The sequence below is a fragment of the Salvelinus namaycush genome, chromosome 6, assembly GCF_016432855.1.
Source record: "Salvelinus namaycush isolate Seneca chromosome 6, SaNama_1.0, whole genome shotgun sequence".
Classification (NCBI taxonomy): Eukaryota; Metazoa; Chordata; class Actinopteri; order Salmoniformes; family Salmonidae; genus Salvelinus; species Salvelinus namaycush.
This window is the reverse complement of record NC_052312.1, coordinates 11,950,739-11,977,227: the sequence shown is the minus strand read 5'-3', so window position 1 is coordinate 11,977,227 and position 26,489 is coordinate 11,950,739. Positions and strand designations below refer to the sequence as shown.

The 26,489-nt window shown below is 42.5% G+C and overlaps 1 pseudogene; it reads right to left on the bottom strand.

Moving 5' to 3' along the window:
* Positions 1-12,705: 12,705 nt before the first annotated feature.
* LOC120049490 overlaps positions 12,706-26,489 on the bottom strand; it is a 37,710-nt pseudogene continuing 23,926 nt past the window's right edge.

Sequence of the window (26,489 nt, the reverse complement as noted above, 5' to 3'; positions counted from 1 at the left end):
TCCACATCATTTTCCTGCCTCATTATGCCATCTATTTTGTGAAGTGCACCAGTCTCTCCTGCGGCAAAGCACCCCCACAACATGATACTGCCACCCCCGTGCCTCACAGTTGGGATGGTGTTCTTCGGCTCGTAAGCCTCCCCCTTTTTCCTCCAAACATAACGATGGTCATTATGGCCAAACAGTTCTATTTTTGTTTCATCAAACCAGAGGACATTTCTCCAAAAAGTATGATCTTTGTCCCCATGTGCAGTTGCAAACCGTAGTCTGGCTTTTTTATGGCAGTTTTGGAGCAGTGGCTTCTTCCTTGCTGAGCGGCCTTTCAGGTTATGTCAATATAGGACTCGTTTTACTGTGGATATAGAAACTTTTGTACCTGTTTCCTCCAGCATCTTCACAAGGTCCTTTGCTGTTGTTCTGGGATTGATTTGCACTTTTCGCACCAAAGTACGTTCATCTCTAGGAGACAGAACGCGTCTCCTTCCTGAGCGGTATGATGGCTTCGTTGTCCCATGGTGTTTATACTTGCGTACTATTGTTTGTACAGATGAACGTGGTACCTTCAGGTGTTTGGAAATTGCTCCCAAGGATGAACCAGACTTGTGGAGGTCTACAATTTTGTTTTCTGAGTTCTTGGCTGATTTCTTTTGATTTTTACATGATGTCAAGCAAAGAGGCACTGAGTTTGAAGGTAGGTCTTGAAATGCATCCACAGGTACACCTCCAATTGATGCAAATGGTGTTAATTAGCCTATCAGAAGCTTCTAAAGCCATGACATTGTTTTCTGGAATTGTCCAAGTTGTTTAAAGGCACAGTCAACTTAGTGTATGTGAACTTCTGACCCACTGGAATTGTGATACAGTGAAATAATCTGTCTGTAAAAAGTTGTTGGAAAGATTACTTGTGTCATGCACAACGTCGATGTCCTAACCAACTTGCCAAAACTATAGTTTGTTAACAAGAAATTTGTGGAGTTTTAATGACTCCAACATAAGTGTATGTAAACTTCCGACAACTGTATGTATCTCTTTAAAAAAATAATTGGGGCGTGGATCAGAAAACCAGTCAGTATCTGGTGTGAGCATTTGCCTCATGCAGCGTGACACATCTCCTTTGCATAGAGTTGATCAGGTTGTTGATTGTGTCCTGGGAATGTTGTCCCACTCCTTCTCAATGGCTGTGTGACATTGCTGGATATTGGCGGGAACTGGAACACGCTGTCATACACGTCGATCCAGAGTATCCCAAACATGAGGTGATGGCGGTGGATGAATGGCACGACAATAGTCCTCAGGATCTCTTCACAGTATCTCTGTGCATTCAAATTGCCATCAATTTAAAACTTCAATTGTGTTTGTTGTCCGTAGCTTATGCCTGCCCATACCATAACCCCACCGCCACCATGGGGAACTCTGTTCACAACGATGACATCAACAAATTGCTCACCCACACAACGCCATACACATGGTCTGCAGGTGTGAGGCCGGTTGGACGTACTGCCAAATTCTCTAAAATTACGCTGGAGGTGGCTTATGGTAGAGAAAGGAGCATTCAATTCTCTGGCAACCGCTTGGTGGACATTCCTGCAGTCAGCAGGCCAGTTGCACGCTCCCTCAACTTGAAACATCAGTGGCATTGTGTTGTGTGACAAAACTGCACATTTTAGAGTGGCCTGTTATTGTCCCCTGCACAAGGTGAGCCTGTGTAATGATCATGCTGTTTCATCATCTTTCGTAATATGCCACACCTGTCAGGTGGATGGATTATCTTGGCAAAGGAGAAATGGTCACTAACAGGGATGTAAACAAATTTGTGCACAACATTTGAGAGAAGCTTTTTGTGCGTATGGAAAAATAATTTATTTTTTATCAGTGTAGTTTGTTAACCAATTCAGTGGGAAAAGGTTATTCGGACACTCCTGACCTGCAAACCAATATTTCATTTCAGAATTTGTTAAAATTAGGTTATGGTAAGGGTGAAGGATTGGTTAGGGTTAGGGTCAGTTTTAGATTTTGGTTCGTCGTTTTGCAGGTCAGCAGTGGCCTTGTCTATCCCAATTCAGTGTCTTAGAAGTAAAGAGGCCTCGATGAAAGAAGAGAGGGGTAAAAAGAGTGATGCAAGCGAAATTAACACCGGGGGGAGAGTGGTTTGTTCTTTAGCTCTGTCTCAATCTCCATGATCTGTCCTCTACTGTAGATTAATTTAAAGATTGCGGAGCACCGTGCATTTGCACGAAACAGGGGAGCTGCACAGCGAGAGATATCACGATAGTCTGAGCAAGCTTTTTCAAAACAAATGGTCTACTATACCACTCAGGGTCCATTGGTATACTGAATATTTGCTTTCTGTGATCTGTCTAATTCTAGGGACATATTTATTTTTCAGAGAATCGTATTGACGGGTAGTAATCCACTGTAGCGATCTGTAGCGATCATGTGCATTTTCAATAATTCCCCATGGTTTTTCCATAAGTGGATCACACCTGTGAACAAGCGTAGCTATCCTGATATCACCTATCTACTGAGGAAATAAAAAATATATATATATTTTCCTGCCAGCACAGATCTTTCTGCACAGATCCCTCTGTGAACATACTTTGGATGGTGTATCAATACACACAGTCACTACAAAGATACAGGCGCCCATCCTAACTCAGTTGCTGGAGAGGAAGGAAACCGCTCAGGAATTTCAACATGAAGCCAACAGTGATTTTAAAACAGATAGTTTAATGGCTGTGATAACTGAGGATGGATCAACAACATTGTAGTTACTGCACAATACTAACGTACCTGTAAATTACAGTGAAAAAAGGAAGCCTGTGCAGAATAAAAAAATATTCCAAAACATGCATCCTGTTTAAGGCACTAAAGGAATTCTGCTACAAATGTGGCAAAGAAATAAACTTTTTGTCCTGAATACATGCAGGTAGCCTAGTGGTTAGAGTGTTGGGCCAGTAACCAAAACGTTGCTGGATCGAATCCCCAAGCTGACAAGGGAAAAAGTTAACCCACTGTTCCCCGGTAGGCCATCATTGTAAATATGAATTTGTTCTTAACTGACTTGCCTAGTTAAATAAAGGTTACATTTAAAATGTAAATTTATTTTTGGGGAAAATCCAACAGCACATCACTGAGTACCACTCTTCATATTTTCAAGCATGGTGGTAGCTGCATCATGTTATGCGTATGCTTGTCATCGGCAATGACTAGGGAGTTTTTAGGATAAAAATAAACAGAATAGAGCTAAGCACAAGACAAATCCTAGAGGAAAACTTGGTTCAGTTTGCTTTCTAACAGACCCTGGGAGACACTCACCTTTCAGCAGGACAATTATCTAAAACACAAGGCTCAATATACACTGGAGTTGCTTACCAAGACGACAGTGAATGCTCCCGAGTGGCCTAGTTACAGATTTGACTTAAATCGGCTTGAAAATCTGTGGCAAGACTTGAATATGTCTGTCTAGCAATGATCAACAACCAACTTGAGAGCTTAAAGATTTTTTTAAAGAATGTACAAATATTGTACAATCCAGGTGTGCAAAGCTCTTAGACTTTACCTAGAAAGACTCACAGCTGTAATCGCTGCCAAAGGTGATTCTAACATGTATTGACTCAGCGGTGTGTATATTCATCTAATCAAAACATATTACTGTTTGCCATTAATAAAAGTTAGATTTTTTTTTCTACTTTGACAGAGTATTTTGTGTAGACCATTGACAAAAAAATGACAAATCCATTTCAATCCCACTTTGTAACACAACAAAATGTGGAAAAAGTCAAGAGGTGTGAATACTTTCTGAAGGCACTGTAGCCAATCGCAGGCCTAACACAGTGGTTCATACATATATATATGTGTGTATATATATACCATATCACAGAAAAGGCTGGCAAGCGACTGTCAGATGGCATGATTGAATTGTTCCGTCTCACTGTCACCAGAGAGGCTATTACTTCAAATTAGCATACACATTCAAACCAGAACAGATGGATTTGTCACATTCCAGTCGCCATCTTCCTGTGAGATTGGCTGCTCTTGTGCTGCGTGATGGAGATAAGACACCTGTCTGGGCTTGGATCGGGAGGAAAGGCTAGTGGAAAATACCCCCCTCCCAGCCCCGCCCGCCGCCCAACGCCCAAACTGATGAGGCCTCCATCCAGCGCCCCATGGGAGGTCCAGAAAAGCAGTCGTTCCAATATAAAATGGTGATTTGTGTGTCGATTGGCTAGTGGGGAACAAAGCCATTCCATCAGTATGTTTCTCAGAGTTTGTGATTTTGGGAAGTTATGTTTGAAGACAGCTCTTGAACGGTACCTGCCCTCTGTCACATTCAAAAGGGGGCACCTCAGCAAAGGCTGAGAATGACTGTGTCAGCAGGTGAGGGTTGGGTGAACAGTGATGCCCAGGCAATCTCCTTCCTCTACATAATAATGCATCCGTGGCTTCTTATCACCCAGGACTCAAGGTTAAGCCTCTAAAAAATGCATTTGCTGAAATTATACAACTCCTTTTCTATTGAAACATGAGATTACTGAACTTCGATCATGCATAAATGACTAGGCATAAATTTGTGATTTTTAAAGAATTGTGAAAATATCAGCTAGTACGTGGACGGGCCGTGTTGTCATGCAATTACAATTCAGACACAATCATAGAAAACATCTGTGTTTACCTAAAACATATTTCACCATTGGAATGAACTGTACACACCATTGTCTTCCGATTTGATGGCGTCATGCTAACGCAACAAACATCTGACTGACGTAAGACAATGCTGTACACACTAGAAAAAGGAGATACGGTGGATGGGTCTAAAAAGGAAATTGGTTAAATATATGTTTTGCTTTTCACTGTGATTCATTAGCCACTCACTAATAAAATTATTTTTAGATTTTTCTTTTGTAATTATGTATGACAGAATGGATCAATTGGAAATATTGAGAATGAAAAATGCTGTTAGCTACCCCAGGATCAATACCATATAATTTCCAGATCAGCTTAAACTAATGGGTTTTCTATTGGCTTCAGTTAGGGGTGCTAATCTTCCTGGCACCATTTTCATGGTTACATTTACATTCCTTTGCAAAAAGCAGTCTATTTAAAAACTGAACCGCTTGCCTCCCAACAGTCTGAAAATATAAAAATAAACATGCTAATCTCCTGCCTTGCATATTGCGCAAGCCATAGCAACTCCCTCAGTCGTATATAGGAAGCCATATTCCTCTCCTCTCGCTAATAAAGACAGCTCAGAGAACACTTCAATTGCGCCTCCCCACTTAGTTGACTTCGCTTTGAAATGTCAAATCGGGGCAAATGCTAAGGGCCGCTTATGAAGTTCCCATGTCTTTCTCAGTCATGCCTCATCGTACAAGACTCATCCCTTCTCGGGCACACACGGCCGAGATATATATTATGCCATAGGTGTCCTCATAATAATCGTCCTCATCTACGATTAATGGATCAACACAGAACTAAAACATAAAGACCCCCTGGGTGCCCTGGAAAACTGTGTTCTCGTACAGTCCGCTGCATAAACATCAACTGTGACTCTGCAAACGCTTATGTTTTGGCCCAGCAACACAAGACACAAAGGCTGATTTTTTTTCTTTAACAAATGGACAAAGTAACTGAAATGGCAGAGGTGAGCCGGTGGAAACTAGACCACCTACGCAGACCAACTGAGAATATGCAATGAGGGACAGGAAGATAAATGTCACAAGCGGAATGTCCCGCAACGGCCAGAGTGCATAAAGCACCATTTTCAGAAATAAGCACTTAATTTCAAAGACCATATCCACAACCATTGACATTTTTCTTAAAGCATAATCCACCATGGGGGGACAAAAAACGCTAAAGTTCATATAACTGTCAGGAGGCTTTAACTCTGAATAATACTGAGATTGTATTGAAGTCAACGAGCTCAGACAGAGCCAGTCGAAGCTGCCTTGAACACACGCTGTGAAACGCCCCTAACCCAAAGCAACCATGAGGGAGCCTTCAGGGGTGAAAGGACCCAAGATGCTCTCCCAGTTGGGCTAGCCTTATTTGGGACCTGGGCTGACCTCAGCCTGTGGGACAGCCCCGGCTTCATGGCTGTCTTCTCTGAGGAGTCCTCTTGACACCTAATTCCTTGTGGCTTTATGCTCTGCCTCACACTGCAGCGTGCTTTATTTGGGCTCCTGACCCATAGGATGACAGGGGAGCTTTCGAAGAAACTTCTCCAGGGCTCATCCAACTTCCTTGGATAGGGAAGTAAAGAAATGTTTGGTTCATTTCTGTTCAAAGTTTGATCATAAGAACTAGTTGTCCAATCCTGATGACGAATCCTGAAGAATGTTTAGGGAATGTTTATGGGTCCTGTTTAATGATTATGCAGCCTCATCAGTGGCTTGCCAAAAATGTGAAAAATGTTATGCATCCTATGAGCCTACCACTCCAAGAGAGATAAAAATACATTTTCATATCGATTTTGCTTTCAAACATTTTTAATTAACCCGTCTCTGATTACTTTCAAACTAACAACGATATCTGGAATTATCTGAAAAAATCTCAATGATTCAGGAAGATGTTATTCTTGTTGTTATTCACTAGGGATAATGTCTTAGCCAGATAATTAAATTAAAACAAAAATGTGTAATTTTGGTATATAATTCTGGATGTTTTGTTTGTACAAATCCAAGGATATGCATGTTCTTGTTACCATTTGAAAGGAAAAACTTTGAAGTTTGTGGAACTGTGAAAGGAATGTAGGAGAATATAACAAAAAAGATCTGGTAAAAAGATAATACATCTTTGAAATGCAAGAAAAAGGCCATAATGTATTATTCCAGCCCAGGTGCAATACACATTTCGGCCACTAGCTGGCAGCAATGTATGTGGAAAGTTTTAGACTGATCCAATGAACTATTGCATTTCTGTTCAAAGTTTTGTATCAAGACTTCCCAAACATGCCTAATTTGTTAATTAATTACTTTTTATGTTCAAAATTGTGCACTCTCCTCAAACAATAGCTTGGTATTATTTCACTGTAATAGCTACTGTAAATTGGACAGTGCAGTTAGATTAACAAGAATTTAAGCTTTCTGCTAAAATCAGATACAGTTTAAGTCGGAAGTTTACATACACCTTAGCCAAATACATTTAAACTCAGTTTTTCACAATTCCAGGCATTTAATCCTAGTAAAAATTCCCTGTCTTAGGTCAGTTAGGATCACCACTATTTCAAGAATGTGAAATGTCAGAATAATAGTAGAGAATGATTTCTTTCTTTCATCACATTCCCAGTGGGTCAGAAGTTTACATACACTCAATTAGTATTTGTTAGCATTGCCTTTAAATTGTTTAACTTGGGTCAAACATTTTGGGTAGCCTTCCACAAGCTTCCCACAATAAGTTGGGTGAATTTTGGCCCATTCCTCCTGACAGAGCTGCTGTAACTGGGTCAGGTTTGTAGGCCTCCTTGCTCGCACACACTTTTTCAGTTCTGCCCACACATTTTCTATAGGGTTGAGGTCAGGGCTTTGTGATGGCCACTCCAATACCTTAACTTTGTTGTCCTTAAGCCATTTTGCCACAACTTTGGAAGTATGCTTGGGGTCATTGTCCATTTGGAAGACCCATTTTCAACCAAGCTTTAACTTCCTGATGTCTTGAGATGTTGCTTCACTATATCAACATAATTTTCCATCCTCATGATGCCATCTATTTTGTGCACCAGTCCCTCCTGCAGCAAAGCACCCCACAACATGATGATGCCACCCCCGTGCTTCACGGTTGGGATGGTGTTCTTCGGCTTGCAAGCGTCCCCCTTTTTCCTCCAAACATAACAATGGTCATTATGGCCAAACAGTTCTATTTTTGTTTCATCAGACCAGAGGACATTTCTCCAAAAAGTACGATATTTGTCCCCATATGCAGTTGCAAATCATGATGGCTGCGTGGTCCCATGGTGTTTATACTTGCGTACTATTGTTTTTACAAATTAACGTGGTACCTTCAGGTGTTTGGAAATTGCTCCCAAGGATGAACCAGACTTGTGGAGGTCTACAATTTTTTCTTCTGAGGTTTTGGCTATTTCTTTTGATTTTCCCATGATGTCAAGCAAAGAGGCACTGAGTTTGAAGGTAGGCCTTGAAATACATCCACAGGTACACCTCCAATTGACTCAAATGATGTCAATTATCCTATCAGAAGCTTCTAAAGCCATGACATCATTTTCTGGAATTGTCCAAGCTGTTTAAAGGCACAGTCAACTTAGTCTATGTAAACGTCTGACCCACTGGAATTGTGATACAGTGAATAAGTGAAATCTGTCTAAACAATTGTTGGAAAAATTACTTGTGTTATGCACGAAGTAGATGTCCTAACCCGACTTGCCAAAACTCTAGTTTGTTAACAAGACATTTGTGGAGTGGTTGAAAAACGAGTTTTAATGACTCCAACCTAAGTGTATGTAAACTTCCGACTAAAACTGTATGTCTATGTCCTGGGAAATTCCCGTGGAAGGGACACTGATCCCGAAGAAGTATTTGGCAACAAGAATAAAAAAATCACAATTTCAATGGTCTTGTTATTGCAATAGTAACATCCTTCATGTCGAAAAAAACATGTGTAGTGTTCATCATGGTAAATAAATATTCTGCAAGGTTTTCCCAAAATTCTAACACAAATTTACATTCAAAGAACAAGTGAAAACGCATATCATCAATAGCCATAAATTTGGACAACATAAGATATCACTGTAATTCTGTGTAGAATTTTAAAGTACACTTCCTTAAATGTGTTTGATATACAATATTTGTAAGGCCTTAACCAAGCTTTTTTCCAGACATGTTCCCGAAAATGTTTCCTCTAGGCGTAAGTTGGTTCGGTGAATGGAGAATTTGTTTTATATATTACAACAAGATTTCTCAAGTAAGCCCACGCCTTCCAAACTGAGTTCTGGATAAGCTCTGTGATCATCACATGGCTTTAATCACAGAAATAAACTCTGAAAGGTATTGGAAACTCATTCAATGTTATAAATTGTTCATATGTACGAATATCACCCCTGTTGTCAAAAATCTCAAGAACAAAGTCAAAATTCCTCTCAAGATAGTTGGGGTAGAACAATGACTTATTCCTTAGAGTTATGTCTGAATTATTCCACAAAAGAGCTTTCATTTTCCAGGCCATTAAAGCTTGTTGGTGAAACCTAGCCAATTTAGCAGGTAATCTTTCAGGAATATAATTACATTACAGTAAAAATCTATGACCTCCCAATTTACTAAACACATTAATTTGGAATGAAATATCATGTAGATCAAACATCTTTTCAACCAGTTGATCTTGAAAGTGTTATTTCTGTCAACAAAATCCAACACTTCCAGACCGCCTTCAGCTCTTTTATTAGAGAGAACTGACTTATTTTTCCAGATGAAGTCAAGAGTCTTGTTGATCTCTTTACAAGTAGAAGGATTTACAAATAAAGATAATGAGGGGTACACAAAGTGAGACAGTCCCTCTGCCTTGGACAGAAGTACTCTCCCAAGTATAGAAAGATCCCGTTGTAGCCAATTATTATTAAATATATTTTTGGTTTTCTTAATTTTAGGAGAGAAATTCATATGTTGTCTAAGTGGTTTTTTGACAGAAGTATTCCTAAATATTTAACAGTCCTTTATAGGTCAAAATCAAAAGTCGGTATCTGGTGTGGCCACCAGCTGCATTAAGTACTGCAGTGCATCTCCTCCTCATGGACTGCACTAGATTTGCCAGTTCTTGCTGTGAGACGTTACTCCACTCTCCCACCAATGCACCGGCAAATTCCCAGACATTTCTGGGGGGAATTGCCCTGGCCCTAACCCTCCGCCTCCGATCCGACAGGTCCCAGACGTGCTCAATTGGATTGAGATCCGGGCTCTTCGCTGGCCATGGCAGAACTTGGACATTCCTGTCTTGCAGGAAATCTTGCACAGAACGATCAGTATGGCTGGTGGGATTGTCACGCTGGAGGGTCATGTCAGGATCAGCCTGCAGGAGGATGTCTTCCCTGTAACACACAGCGTTAAGATTGCCTGCAAACAAGCTCAGTCCGATGATGCTGTGACACACCGCCCCAGACCATGACAGACCCTCCACCTCCAAATCGATCCCACTCCAACTCTCATTCCTTCGACGATAAACGCGAATCCAACCATCACCCCTGGTTAGACGAAACCGCATCAGTGAAGACGTTGTTGCCGGTGATGTCTGGTGAGGACCTGCCTTACAACAGGCCTACAAGCCCTCAGTCCAGCCTCTCTCAGCCGATTGCGGACAGTCTGAGCACTGATGGAGGGATTGTGCGTTCCTGGTGTAACTCGGGCAGTTGTTGTTGCCATCCTGTACCTGCACCGCAGGTGTAATATTCTGATGTACCTATCCTGTGCAGGTGTTGTTACACGTGGTCTGCCACTGCGAGGATGATCAGCTGTCTGTCCTGTCTCCCTGTAGCACTGTCTTAGGCGTCTCACAGTACGGACATTGCAATTTATTGCCCTGGCCACATCTGCAGTCCTCATGCCTTCTTGCAGCATGCCTAAGGCACGTTCGTGCAGATGAGCAGGGACCCTGGGCATCTTTCTTTTGGTGTTTTTCAGAGTCAGTAGAAAGGCCTCTTTAGTGTTCTAAGTTTTCATAACTGTGACCTTAATTGCCTACCTTCTGTAAGCTGTTAGTGTCTTAAGGACAGTTCCACAGGTGCATGTTCATTAATTGTTTATGGTTCTTTGAACAAGCATGGGAAACCAGTGTTTAAACCCTTTACAATGAAGATCTGTGTAGTTATTTGGATTTTCAAATTATCTTTGAAAGACAGGGTCCTGAAAAAGGGACGTTTCTTTTTTTTCCTGAGTTTATAAACATAAGATTTCACATATAGAAGCATTCAGTTTTAATCCTGATGCAATAGAGAATGCAGTGATATCATTAAGGGCATGGGCGACCTGGTCTTTGTCTATTAAAAAAGAGCAGCATCATCCGGCGGTTAGGAAATTGATTTCTTTGTTAAAAATGGTTATACCATGCAGATTTGCATTATTCAGAATATCTAGAGATAGACGTTCCACAACCAAAATGAATAAAAATGGCGAAATTAGGCATCCCTGTCGTACACTTCTGTTGATAGTGAATCTTTTGGATGTATTAAGGTTTAGTAACACAGAACTATTTATATCTTTGTAAAACATGCGAATGACTTTGATCAACTTTTTGGTTTCGGTGAATTGTAAGTGACCTAAAGAGAAAATCATGTTCAATTGTATCAGGCTTTACAGAAGTCCAAAAATAAGACGACCACATCTGAATCAATTGCATCTGAATAATCTAGAAGGTCCAAGACTAAACAAATGTTTGTGGTTATGTGATGGCCCTTCATAAATCCTGTTAGAGTCTCATTTATAATGGTATCTATTCCATTCTTTAATCTTTTGGCATAAACAAGAGCAGTCGATTTGTAGTCAGTATTTAATCAAGTAATTGGTCTCCAATTGTCAGAGAAGGGTCTTTATTGGAATAGGATCTTTAAGAAGTGTGTTGTTTAATTTCCAATATCCTCAAGTACCTTTTTTTTTTTAGTAGCTTGTAAATTCAGGGAAATCAAGTGATGATCAGAAAAGGGAGCCAACTGGTGATCTATAACTGAATCCGTTCGTCCCCTAAACTCTCGCTGCGCGACTTACGTCATAAATTTTGGTCACCAGGCGTGTCCGTATAGCCTCTCCCTTGCGGAAACAAGCAATATGTTGTAGCAAACAAGTCTTTGGTTGCCTAGGCAACACCTCCCACAATGCAGCAGTAGCATACATTGACATAGAATGGCGTGGACGCTCTAACCCTGACAATTTGACTGGTAAACTCATGGGTACACTCGCAATGACTGCCTGTTATTGTGACGCAATCATTTCCATGGTAATGTAGAAGGTTCATTTCAAATATGCTAACTGCTGCCGCTCATGCAATGGAGGGTGCGTTTGTAAATTCGCTCTGGCTATCTACTCCGATTTCAGAGCACTCTCGCCTGAGTGTGCCAGAGTGCAGAATAACTGATTAATGAATTTATGAACGCTCAACACCGGTTGAATATGGCCAGTGTCAGTAAACATCGACATCTCTGCTAGGGCGAGTAAAATGGTCAGAGTCAGCTGTTCTCTAATTTGTGTCTGGAAGTAGCTAGCCAACATTAGCCAGTTAGCTTGGGTGCTTGACTACCTCTGTGAGGTCAGAACGCTCGGATCAACCTTACTCCTCGGCCAGAGAGTCCAGTGTGCGCTCTGAGAGCGAAATGCTCTGAATTTACGAACGGGCAATCTGACAAAGCTCTGAATTTAAGAACTCCCAGAGCGCACTCTCTGGCACTCCAGTTTAAATTTACGAACACACCTGGAATGTATTTTTTGTAATGTCATTTGAGTTGAATCATACGATCACAGCTGATATTGATGGGTACACTTCCTGCTTTTACTTCCTGCTTTGCTGCTATTAAAATACATTTAATATTTCAACCTTCTGAGCTCACTCCCAACCAGGATCAACAGCAATGCCAACCACCTGTTAATCACAATGACCACAGGTGGTAAAAAAAAAATAAAAATAAAAATAAAATAAGAAAATGCAAGGCTCAGATGAAGAGTTCCTTAGTGCTGGTGGTGATGGTATTGTTCTCATGCACACTAGTGTTAGTACAGATTATTCCTTGGTTGAGAGTTTAGCGACGATGCGCTCCAACTGTCTCTTGGCTTCACAGTTGGGGAAGTTATCCATCTCTTAGTACTGCGGGGCGATTTTCACCAGCCTGGGAAAGGAGACAAGTAAACATATTAGTCATGACGTGTGTGTGTGTGTGAGAGAGAGAAGGCTTTCTCTCCCGCGTTCGCACACAGAGATTGCCGCAGACACTTCATCCGACACATGAATGCGCAAGCACACACAGACAGATGAACAAACACCCACGTAATCCAACAATGTGCACACTGTCTCACAAACACACACACACACAAGGAGCAGGCTGACTGCTTGTTCACACACGTGTACACACACATTCTCACAGGTCTAGAGGAATATCGGAGCAGGCGGGTTGACTGCAGCCAAGCACATAGACACACACCTAGCAGAATCTAGGAGAGGACTGACTATAGGCCTGCAGTCAACTCACTAGACAAGATGGATATAGGCCTAGGCAGCCAGTAAGCTGCTGACAACTTACCAAATCTAATTCTATTGGTAGCGTACACGTATTTTATAGAAAGGTTCAGCGAAATGATTGTTTCTAGCTCCAACAGTGCAGTATACCTAACAATGCAAACAATACACATGTTTTCTAAATACCACTCTGGTTTGATGTCGGTGCAGGTGCGGATGTAGTTCTTGGTGGTCAGCACAAACTCATTGTATATCACCCACTCCGGCTTGTGGTCGCACACAGGACTGGTGCAGCTGGACCACCTGGTTGTCCTTCACCGTCAGCTAGTGGCCTGTGTGCTCCAAATGGGCTACCTGGTAGACACACAGACAGACAGGAAAACGTAGGCTAGATATTAGTCAGACAGGGCACACAAGACTAACTACAGTACATGTCAAGATCCAACCCATACAGTATATCATAAAGTCCATAAGCATTTAACACGTTTCCTGACCGAGCGCTCCTCTTCTGTAGGTTTGTTTTCTAGCCTGAAGTGATGCAACAATCGAACAGTTATTACCATGTAGGATACTTGATGCCAAATGGGACTAGTACGGTTGAACAACACTGACCTCATGGAATGTAGTGCCTACCTTAATGTACAATGAACACAATCAATTCCACAGAAATGGGGGGGGGGGGGGGGGGGGGGGGGGGAAGCGGCAGCTCTGGGCATAGGGGATTTAAACTTCGCCAAGTTAAGAGGGCGGTGAGTTTTCTTGTTTCCTTTCGTGGTACTTTAATATGCAGACGACGGCTGTTGCGATTAACCAGGGCAATCAGTCTCAATAAAGTCCTCTCCGCACAAAGACGTGCGTTCAAACGCCCCTAAACTGCAACATGAGCTACAAATTTGTCTTTGTGATAAAGGTTAATGTTGACAAATATTTAAATATTAATGTCGTAATTCAACTTGTCAGGTCGCATGTTTTCAGGTTCCCTCCGGAAATGGACTTTCAACAAAATGTCATTTATTTTCCCTGAGTGGGCAGCAAATTGACTTGATTTCTTATTATGTGTTTAACTGGTAGCGCCTGTGTGTGTACACCTAGGGGAGGCTATCCATTACAATAAGTATCTTGACTTGTTGTGTTACAACGACTGATATGCATTTTTTTTTGCAGGCCGATACTGATTTTTTTTAAATAAAGAAATTGGAGAGGGGTCAAGGAGGCCGATGTCTGTCTGTCTGATATTTTATGCCGATATTCAATATCATTACATTACAACATTTTGATGACAACAGGTGGTCCAGAGATTAATACATTTTTTAATAAACCAAATGTAACTTTGTCTTACCTAATCTAACAACATAATGGTAATATTTAGATTTCAATGGTAAATCTCTATTGATAAACTTGGTCAATCAAGATGTACAGTGTCTAAGGAAACTATTCAGACCCCCTTGACTTTTTCCACATTTTGTTACGTTACAAAATTGCTTTTTCCCCTCAATCTACACACAATACCCCATAATGACAAAGCAAAAAGAGGTTTTTAGAATTTTTTGCTCATTTATTCAAAATAAAACTAATGTCACATTTACATAAGTATTTAGACCCTTTACTCTGTACTTTGTTGAAGCAACTTTGGCAGCGATTACAGCCTCGAGTCTTCTTGGGTATGATGCTACAAGCTTGGTACACCTGTGTTTGGGGAGTCTCCAATTCTTCTCTGCAGATCCTCTCAAGCTCTGTCAGGTTGGATGGGGAGCGTTGCGGCACAGCTATTTTCAGGTCTCTCCAGAGATGTTTGATCGTGTTCAAGTCCGGGCTCTGGCTGGGCCACTCATGGACTTTCAGACACTTGTCCCGAAGCCACTCCTGCATAGTCTTGGCTGTGTGCTTAGGGTCATTGTCCTGTTGGAAGGTGAACCTTCGCTCCGGTCTGAGGTCCTGAGCGCTCTGGAGCTCTCTGTACTTTACTCCATTCATCTTTCCCTCGATCTTGACTAGTCTCCCAGTCCCTACTGCTGAAAAACATCCCCACAGCATGATGCTGCCACCACCATACTTCACTGTAGGGATGGTGCCAGGTTTCCTCCAGACGTGATGCTTGGCATTCAGGCCAAAGAGTTCAATCTTGAGTTCATCAGACCAGATAATCTACACTTAGTTTCTCATGGTTTGAGAGTCTTTAGGTGCCTTTTGGCAAACTCCAAGCGTGTTGTCATGTGCCTTTTACTTAGGAGTGGCTTCCGTCTGGCCACTACCATAAAGAAATGATTGGTGGGATGCTGCAGGGATGGTTGTCTTTCTGGAAGGTTCTCCCATCTCCACAGATTAACTCCTATAGCTCTGTCAGAGTGACCATCAGGTACTTGGTCACCTCCCTGACTAAGGCTCTTCTCCCCCGATTGCTCAGTTTTGCCGGGTGGCCAGGTCTAGGAAGAATCTTGGTGGTTCCAAACATCCTCCATTTAAGAATGATGGAGGCCACTGTTTTCTTGGACCCTCAATGCTGCAGAAATGTGTTGGTACCCTTCCCCAGATCTGTGCCTCGACACAATCCTGTCTCGGAGCTCAACGAACAATTCCTTTGACCTCATGGCTTGGTTTTTGCTCTGACATGCACTGTCAACTGTGTGACTTAACAAATCATGTCCAATCATTTACCATAGGTGGACTCCAATCAAGTTTTAGATACATCAAGGATGATCAATGGAAACAGGATGCACCTGAGCTCAATTTCGAGTCTCATAGCAAAGGTTCTGAATACTTATGTAAATAAGGTGTTTCAGTTTCTAATTTTTAATAGATTTGCAGAAATTTCTAAACCTGTTTTCGATTTGTCATTATGGGATATTGTGTGTATATTGCTTTAAGACTGGATGCAGACATCACTCTCAAGACACTCCTCTCATATGCAACAGTTTGTCAAGAAAGTGAAATACCAGTCATGTAACTCAGTTAACGTTTTTGCAGCCAATCAGCATACTTTGCGTTATGGTTTGCATTAAACAAATACAGTTTTAGGGTGAAGTGATAAGCTAGCTAGCAAAGTTAGCTTTCTGTGACTGAATGTAACCTATTTAACTACCTTAATACTGGATGCAGATACATAAAAATGGTATCCATGAGTTTATCTGACTCTGGGGAAGGAGATAAAGGGCTTTATTGCCAAAATTCCGAAGTATCCGGTATCTTGTTTTGGAAAGTGCCATAGCCTGTATATGGGCATTTTTGTTTTTCACCAAAAAGTACATTTAATGAACACTTTCTATGTCTACGTGGTGTGTGTCATTATTCATAAGCTTAACTAGACACACCGGCTAGTTTATTAGATTCACTACACCGTTCACGAAAATGGATCACTTCTACAGTCAGTGAGTCATGTAGCCATGGCTTGCTATATAAAGCTGGCAGACAGGCATCGAGGCATTCAGTTACAGTTCGATTGAACATTAAAATGGATAAAAAGAGTGACCTAAGTGACTGGGCGTGGTATTATCGTCGTTGCCAGGCACGCCGGATCCAGAAACGTCCACCCTCCTGGGACAATTGAGGAGTGGAAAAACATCGCCTGGAACATGACAGTGAGTTCAGTTTACTTGGGTGGCCTGGTCAGTCCCCAGACCTCAATCCAATAGAGCATCTTTGGGATGAGATGGAACAGGCTGTTCACAACATGAATGTACTGCCGTCCAATCTGCAGCAACTGCATGATGCCATTACGTCAGCATGGACCAACATCCCTGTGGAATGTTTCCGACGCCTTGTTAAATGCCCTGAAGAATTCCGTCTGTTCTGGAGGCAAAGGGGGGTCTGACCCGGTACTAGACAGGTGTACCCAATAAACTGAGTGCGTATCTAACAGGATGCAGTCTCCAGCCAGAGGCTCCTCATCAGCTTGCAACAGTTTGTGACAAGAGCACTCGTACTACAAGTTGTTGAAAGCGTTCCACAGGGATATTGGCCCATGTTGACTCCAATGCTTCCCACAGTTGTGTCAAGTTGGCTGGATGTCCTTTGGGGTGTGGATCATTCTTGATACACAAAGGAAACTGAATGTGAAAAACCCAGCAGCTTTGCAGTTCTCGACACACTCAAACCAGTGCGCCTATCACCTACTACCATAACCATTCAAAGGAACTTCAATCTTTTGTCTTGTCCATTCACCCTCTGAATGGCACACAAACACAATCCATGTCTCAAGGCTTAAAAATCCTTATTTAACCTGTCTCCTCCCCTTCATCTACACTGATTTGAAGTGGATTTAACTAGTGACATCAACAAGGGATCGTAGCTTTCACCTGGATTCACTTGGTCAGTCTAAACGAAATCACATGTTTTGCACACTCATTGACTAGGGCTGTGTTCGAATACCCAGACTAACATACTACATACTTAATGAGTGTATACAGTATTTACTATTAGTTAATTTTTGTATATTGTAAACAAACTGTATCCTTTTCAGTTGAGCATACTAGCGCTATGCTTGTCTACCGGAACTTGATGATGTTGCTATGCAACCTCTTGCTAGCATAACAAATTACTAGCTAGACATTTTTGTGTTCGTGAATTCAATCTTGAGTGTCATAGTGTGCTCTGGGCGTTCTTAAATTCAGAGCGTTGTCAGATTGTCCATTCGTAAATTCTGAGCGTTTCCCCTCTCAGAGCGTTCAGTGCGCACACTGGCCGAGGAGTAGGGTTGAGCCGAGCGTTCTGACCATCACAACTGCACTGAAGTCAAGCACACAAGCTAACTGGCTAGCTACTTTCAGACACAAATGAGAAAATACCTCACTCTGACCATTTTACTCACCATAGCAGATCTGGTTAGGTTGTTTTCACGTTATCCAGAGCGTTGGTCACTAACTGTGCTGCTGGCAACAATTTAATTTAAAAAAAATTGCTGACGTTTACTGACACCAGCCATATTAAAACGGGTGTTGAGCGTTTGTTCATCAGTTATTCTGCGCTCTAGCACACTCAGACGAGAGTGCTCTGAAATCGGAGTAGATAGCCAGAGCAAATTTATGTCCATTGAACGCACAACGACTATACCACTGAGCTAATGACATGGATAATCAAGTCAATAAACGATGGGTAGTTAGATGGCATATAGTTCATATACTGGCAAGTTCAATGTATTAGTAGCCAACTAACGAGGTAGCTAGATAACATACCAGTACATACTGCTGTAATGATATGCTATGCGGTTCATAAGGATAGAGTAGCCAACACATTGTCAGCCAACATAACGTGTAGCGTAACTTTTGAAAAGTAATTACTTTATTACATTGCTCAACATTTTCTTAACATTTTTCATAATTAGTTAAAGCAATTAATTTGTATCCGCTCTTGTCGGACTTCGGCTGCATATTTTCTTCAATTCTGGAAATATTGTGAAGCTGTGCCCATTTCCTGAAGTCTTGCATTATGGGCCCTAAAAGTACAGAAATAATGTCCACTGCGTGTATACTTCATATTTTGGTGAATTTAGTACGACATCAGGGAACTTTTGGCATACAAACTCGATCCAGACTATGACCAATAAGCATACTCAATGAATGTCACAAATAGTACTGTTAGTATGAGTATTTGAACACAGCTATGGTGTAGCTGACTAATCTACATACTCCACTCTGGTCTGTGATGTTTTGGGAACAAGGGACTTCTGCCTAAAGGTCAAAACCAAGTGCTGTGTTGTTGGGGAACATAATGGCACCGTCGAGCATGATGACACATACTGAGACAGAACCCTCTGGGCCCTTTCTCTGTTTGGCCGGTGAGCACTGACCTGCATGAAGAATCCGGGGACCAGTGCTCTGTGAATGTTGATATAGTAGTGTCTGCTGGTGAACTCTGTGCTGCAGCGGGGCAGGTTGAAGAGGTCCATGATCCGGTACAGCTGCTGGTGCACGTTGTCAGCGACCAGTAGTTCACAAAGTTGTCGTAGCACCACTACTTCAACTCGTGGTCTGTGAGAGGCGAGAGATTTATGTTAGGTGACATTAAGGTTGGTTTACCGGAGACAGATTTAGTCTAGTCCTGGGTTACAAAGCATGCTTGATGGACATTTTAGTGAAGGACACATACTCTGTTTGAAGGTGTGATAGACGTTGAGGAGGGTCAGGTGATTTCCATCAATGTGGGTGAACCTTATCTTGGACTCCTCGGCGGCCTTCCTAGCCTCCGTGGGTCACACGAAACACTGTGGGACTAAACGAGGTTGGTATGGACTCCAACACAGCCACGCATATGTATGATTTTATCAATTCCCACAGAGAGGAACAAGGTCAGAGAGCACTTCACAGGGCATACAGGTGCATATTGGAACAGGAGGTGAAGGGAGGTGGGAGAGTGTGAAGGAGGGATGGCTTTCTCCTGCTTTGCGCAGGACTGAGTTTGGCTATTTGATGAGCTGTGTACTGCATAACCGAAACTCAACCAAGGGATGAGAGGAGGGGCATGGAAAGGGGCTGCAACCCCCCCCAAAAAAGTATATTTACTCAAACTTGTTGGCAAAAGGGCATCAATGAAACTAGCCTGCATCTGACTCAAACTCTTTCAACGGTGGTGCAGAAAGAGACCAAAGGCAAAGTGTCCTCCTAACCACTCAATCTGGGACTGAGCAGTTAAGAGAGGGAAAACCCTGGTCTTGCACCCAAGCGGAAAAGCACTCGTACATCAAGACTGCATCAAACACCTCCCGCCCTCCCACAACTTGCTCGGAGCCGCCTCACGTCAAAGCATGCTCCGTCATGGACTTAACCGGTGAAAGCGGAGTGTTTAACGAACCCCTGCACTTGGTTGCCTGTGCGAGGCTAGGCCTAGGTTCCACTGCTGACTCGGTAGTGAACTCAGCAGAAAACTGGGTTCCCTGACACACCCGTTATAAAATGTGTGGTGTGTCCAAATAGCTAGCTAGTTAAATTCCCTTTCCCCCCATTCAAAAGTATCGGATTAATCTCAATGAGGAGCATTCTGCTTTGGCAAGCCTAAAGTGCAATTACTGCCAGAGCACATTGGTCCTGCTGAGACTAGCCTATAAACTCATTAATTTACTGTAGACAAACATGTTTCCTGCCTGACAAATATTAACTAACTGACACCTCCAGCTCCTTTTGCTATCCCTCTTCTTTTCAATAGTGCCTTGCAAAAGTATTCACCCCCCTTGGCGTTTTTCCTATTTTGTTGCATTACAACCTGTAATTTAAATAGATTTTTATTTGGATTAAATGTAATGGACATACACAAAATAGTCCAAATTGGTGAAATCAAATGGAAAAAAATTGAAAGTGGTGCGTGCATATGTATTCGTTGTTATGAAGCCCCTAAATAAGATCTGGTGCAACCAATTACCTTCAGAAGTCACATAATTAATTAAAGTCCACCTGTGGGCAATCTAAGTGTCACATGATCTCAGTGTATATATACTGAAAGGCCCCAGATTCTGCAACACCACTAAGCAAGCGGCACCATGAAGACCAAGGAGCTCTCCAAACAGGTCAGGGACAAAGTTGTGGAGAAGTACAGATCAGGGTTGGGTTATAAAAAATATCCAAAACTTTTAACATCCCACGGAGCACCATTAAATTCGTTATTAAAAAATGGAAAGAATATGGCACCACAACAAACCTGCCAAGAGAGGGCCGCCCACCAAAACTCACGAACCAGGCAAGGGGGGCATTTAATCAGAGATGCAACAAAGAGACCAAAGATAACCCTGAAGGAGCTGCAAAGCTCCAAAGGACCACTTTAAGCTTGTACACTCCACAGAGCTGGGCTTTACGGAAGAGTGGATAGAAAAAAGCCATTGCTTAAAGAAACAAATAAGCAAACACGTTTGGTGTTCGCCAAAAGTTATGTGGGAGACTCCCCAAACATATGGAAGAAGGCACTCTGGTCAGATGAGACTAAAATGTAGCTTTTTGGCCATCAAGGAAAACGCTATGTCTGGCACAAACCCAACACCTCACCCCGAGCACACCATCCGTACAGCGAACCATGGTGGTGGCAGTATCATGCTGTGTTTTTCACTTTTTTCATCACTTTTCTTCATCCAGAAGTGATGGATGGTGCTAAATACAGGGAAATCCTTGAGGGAAACCTGTTTCCGTCTTCCAGAGATTTGAGATTGGGACAGAGGTTCACCTTCCAGCAGGACAATGACCCTAAGCATGCTGCTAAAGCAACACTTGAGTGGTTTAAGGGAAAACATTTAAATGTCTTGGAATGGCCTAGTCAAAGCCCAGACCTCAATCCAATTGAGAATCTGTGGTATGACTTAAAGATCGCTGTACACCAGCAGGAACACATCCAACTTGAAGGAGCTGGAGCAGTTTTGCATTGAATGGGCAAAAATCCCAGTGGCTTGATGTGCCAAGCTTATAGAGACATAACACAAGAGACTTGCAGCTGTAATTGCTGCAAAAGGTGGCTCTACAAAGTATTTTTTTGTCTTCTTGTTTATTTCACAAATATTTTGCATCTTCAAAGTGTTAGGCATGTTATGTAAATCAAATGATACAAACCCCCAAACTATTTTAATTCCAGGTTGTAAGGCAACAAAATAGGAAAAATACCAAGGGGGGTGAATACTTTCGCAAGGCACTGTACATCACTGTGCCCAGTGGGGTCGTGGGCGAACCTTCATGCCCTCTCCCATCTACATGCAGGGAGCAAAGACTAGTCTGTCTGTAGTAGGCAGATCTAAAGCACCATGAGATTACATTTGCTATCAGCCGCAGTCAAATCACATTCATCAACATCGTTACTGAGATTACACCTCCTTTACACAGCTCTTGTTGGAGCTCATTGTAGTCTCAGTGCTAGAGAGATGGCATTGCTACACTGACAAAGAGGCATGGTTTTACGATCTTTCCGGACAAATATGTTTTTCTAATGAAACAGCTGGTGTGAAATGGACCAGATTTAGTGTCAACAAATGTTGTCTGCAAACCTAAGCACATCAAAATGTTGGGTTTCAGGAGAAGTTCATTACTTGAACATATCTAATTATCTCCAAAAACTGTCTGGTCAAATAGACTAAACAAGAAAGGGGTCAAGGTTGAAAGGGAGCATCATCTAGACAACTAAGGGGACAAGTAGCAACAGGTGCAGTTCACTGAATCTATATTTTGTGGGGGATGGAGGGCAAGGTATCGCCTACAATAGTGACGGAGGCTTGTGATTGGCATAGCGCACTTTTCTCCCTGACTATTACCTGACAGCATGGCTGTGATGGACAGGATCCCGTTGGAGCAGTTGAATACATTTTGAAATTGGAGAGAAAACAAGGAAGAATAAGGGATGGCAGAGGAGGTAAAGAAGAACAGAAGGAAAGCACCTCTGTGTGTGTGTGTCGTGGTGGCCGTTACCCTGGACGCCAATTTTGTAACCGTGGCGGGGAGGCTCATTTTTAATCCTCCGCTCCCCCGATTCAAAACAACTAATGCAATTACAGGGGAACCCTTAACTTAATGCATCAACACAAGGCTCCCAATGTTTGGTTAAAAGATTTTTCCCCAAGATGCAATTATTGACCTTTGGCTCGGGAGAATTGAAGCCTAATGACCAGTTGCATGTTAACTGAAAATTAGCTTCAGCTGAGGGCCGTGTTGTTCGCTTTCATCTCTCTCAAATAAGGAAGAAAAAAGCCTCTTTCAAAATGCAAGGGGGTATATTCTTATGATGAACAAATATCGATTTGGGGCATCAACCCTACTTTTTATACTAAAGTGAGAGCTACCCGCATCACTTCCCACTGGGCACAGGCGTCAATTCAACGTCTATTCCATGTTGGTTCAATTTACTTGAATTGCTTTTGTCAGTTAAGAACAAATTCTTATTTACAATAATGGCCTACCGGCCAAACCCGGACGACGCTGGGCCAATTGTGCGCCGCCCTATGGGAATCCCAATCACAGCCGGATGTGATGCAGCCTGGATTCGAACCAGGTACTGCAGTGACGCCTCTTGCAGTGAGATGCAGTGTCTTAGACCACTGCGCCACTCGGGAGCCAATGTGAGTTTAATGATGTTGATTCAACCATGTTGATGCCAGTGTGTTACTACACCAATGGCTTGTGGCTCACCCACTCCTTGTGGACGAAAATCGGATTTTACAGATTGTGTGGAAATGCAATCTATGGCTCACCTCATCAGAAAGAAACTATTGACCGCCTCAATACACGAGAATCCGATATATTAACCAAGGGCCAAATCAATGGGACTAAAGGCTAAAAGGTACATTAAACTCACATTGGCTTTGAAATGTACTACTCTGCAAATGTCACAAAGCAAATGAATCCCACCAGGGCTGGTCCTTCCTGTAAATCGCTACTGATTTCTCTTAGATTTTCCATATGGGTTCATGCCACGGTACTTATTGAGCGTGGAGCGAGGCAGGTCAACAGAGAAATAGACAGGCCATTCGTGTGCTCCCTGGTTACAACGAAGAAACTCAATTTCCACCCTAAGATTCAGGCCGAACTCCAATCTAGCCTAACACAGACTAAAGGCCAATGGCCTTCATGCCTGTGTTCTTTGATAACCCTTGATAATCCTAGCCCACTCCTAGGTATCAGCCTGCCTGTTTCATGAAATACAGCCACAACGGACAACAGCTCCATGACAATATTCCCACTTTGTCTTAATAACAGTAGCACAAACCCAAGTCACGATTAAATCCTTTTAATGTGCCCAAATTAATGACAAATGAAAACAAAAGGCTAATGTGAAGCATCCTCCACACCATTATCGAGCAACAGAGGTTTTCAATTGTCTCAAGGAAGCATTTCATCTCTCAAGCCCTTTGTTGAGCAGACGCTTTGTTTTTTGTGTGTGTGTGTGTTCCCATGTCTCCTAATGAAGCGAACACCCGGACAATCAAACAGGCTAAGGAGAAAAACATGTTCCAATCATGCCCCTCTACCTGGAGATCCAATTCCATGGCTCTCTTTAACCAGGTCCAGAGATTCACTTGGCTGAACCCACAACTCCGGTGTAGCCTTTTAGGGAGTGGTTCTTCTGCACCGCATGTCAAATTGACCTGTGTGCCAGCGAGATACAAAGGCTTTTCTTGGAGGAGAAGCTTTGTAGTGCGTTGGAGCGATGGCACAGCCTCCTCCAGCTCTTTTATCTTTCTATTCCAATCAGCTTGTGTACCCGGGGCACTGAGCAGCTAGTTAGACAGACCCAGCGCCTCCACTGACAGCGTGTACAACTTCCATATATTCCACAATATAAACGCAACGTGTAAAGTGTTGGTTTCATGAGCTGAAATAAAAAAATCCCAGACATTTTCCATACGCACAAGAATATTATTTCTGAGGACTATTTATGTCTGTAAAAAATCACTGATTGGCTGGGCCTGGCTCCCCAGTGGGTGGGCCTAAGCCCTCCAATGGCAAGTCATGTGAAATCAATAGATTAGGGCCTAATGAATTCATTTCAATTGACTGATTTGCTTTTATGAACTGTAACTCGGTGTAAAAAAAAAAGTTGCGTTTTATATATATTTTTCAGTATAGATGAATAAGGTCATCATTCCTTCCCCTCATTTCCAATTAGACTTAATGGACAGGGCTTGAGTGGGCCGGCGGGGGGCTGAAGCTTGCGTGCTGGGAGAGGGTGAGGGGGGTGGGTGGCGGAGGTAGGGAGAGTAGGTCAGTCACGTTTCATTGGCGGAATATAAAGAGAAGGCAATAGCCAAGGTGATACCGGGGCTATTGATGTAACCAATTTCATTCTCAAAATGGCGTTTGCCGCAGCGGATGGGGAGAGATGGGTTTAATCTCGGAGGGGAGATGAAAACTGTATTAAGGTGGAGAGAGAGGGGGAGTGTGTGGGCTTGAGGCTAGGTAGAGAGAGGCCGAGGGAAGGGGGGTTCTCCTTGGGGAGAGTAAGAACACACACGGCGCATTGGCTCTAGGGCTGCTGGGAAGGGAAGGAAGTTAGTGGCCTGGCTTAGTGTCTTTCGAGTGTGACATTTGGGATGAGACTAAGTGCCTCTGTGTGTTCTGTCCAGGCTCCAGCCCAGTACAGATGAACAGGGGGAGCGCTTGGAGAAGCCGTAGCCCAAACACACCGACTGACCAGCCACAAACTACACCATGTACCCACAAAGCGGATAGAAACAGACTGATTTTGACAGTGGAGTTTAACCACCTATTCTAACAAAAGAGCAAATAACCACAAGGTCCAATCTGACCATTCTGCTCAACTTTCAAGACTGCTAAATTATTATTTATTTATTATTAACTACTCTAGAATGTGTTTTTTTTTTTTAAGATTTAAGCTCTCAAGTGACTTTTCTGATCCAGATTGGGTGTCATACATCAAACATCTACAGTTAAACAAAAGGTTTTGTGGACATCAGAGCAACAGTTTCTACCGGTCTATGTCTGTTCATTAGACCTTAACAGATGGTTCTGTGATCAGTGAGACAAATTCACCATGATGTTATTTATCAAAGCCCACAATATACAACTTGGGGCCCTATTCAATCAATCTCCGTAACAGGGTTTCCAGGATGAGTCAAGAACATTCACCTTTTTTTCTGTGAAAGAAATGCATGTTTGGCTTTGTGATTTACACTGTGAAACAAACTGTCAGCAACGTATACAATCACACTGTATACACACGCAATGCACAGCAAGAATGTTCATTTAGCCTCGACTGAGATTGACTGGATAGGGCCCCAAGTATCACAAAAACAAAATGGATGCCTTTTGTCTAAATGCAATATAAGACCTCTTACCTGGTGGGTCCATGAAGTCGAAATGTACCAAGTCGTCGGTACCTAGCTTCTTGAGCTGCAGCACGACCGAATCCAGGTTGGACCTCAAAATATCTGGATACGTTTTGTCCTGTCATAGAGTAAGAAGAGGGGAAACCGGAGGGGAGGGGTTCAAATCAAAATGAATTAGTCAGGGTGCCGATTATCTCGTACGTCAAAGTGAACAGAAAATGGAAGTCTGGGGCTGTTTTGAAGGGCTATTTAACTTGTTTTCAAATCCCTCTGCCAGTCGGCATGACGTGAAAGAATTACCCTGTTAAAGTGGAGGACTGGGTCTTTCACGTGTTCATTTGTCACGGGGGGGGGGTCCGTGTCACTGGCGCAGGTTATTAAAAAAGGCTGTGGGTGATTGGTGGGGAAACCAGTTCTCCGAGTGAAAAGGGCTGAAAAAAGAAAAGGCGACTTTTAGTTCTGGGTGGAAATACTGGATAACTGGGAATGGAGATATTTCTATGTGCATAGGCTTTTTCTCTGTATAGCCTCGAGGTACAAGTCAACTACGCTTATATGAATCACGGATGTGAGTAAGCGATAAATGAAAACT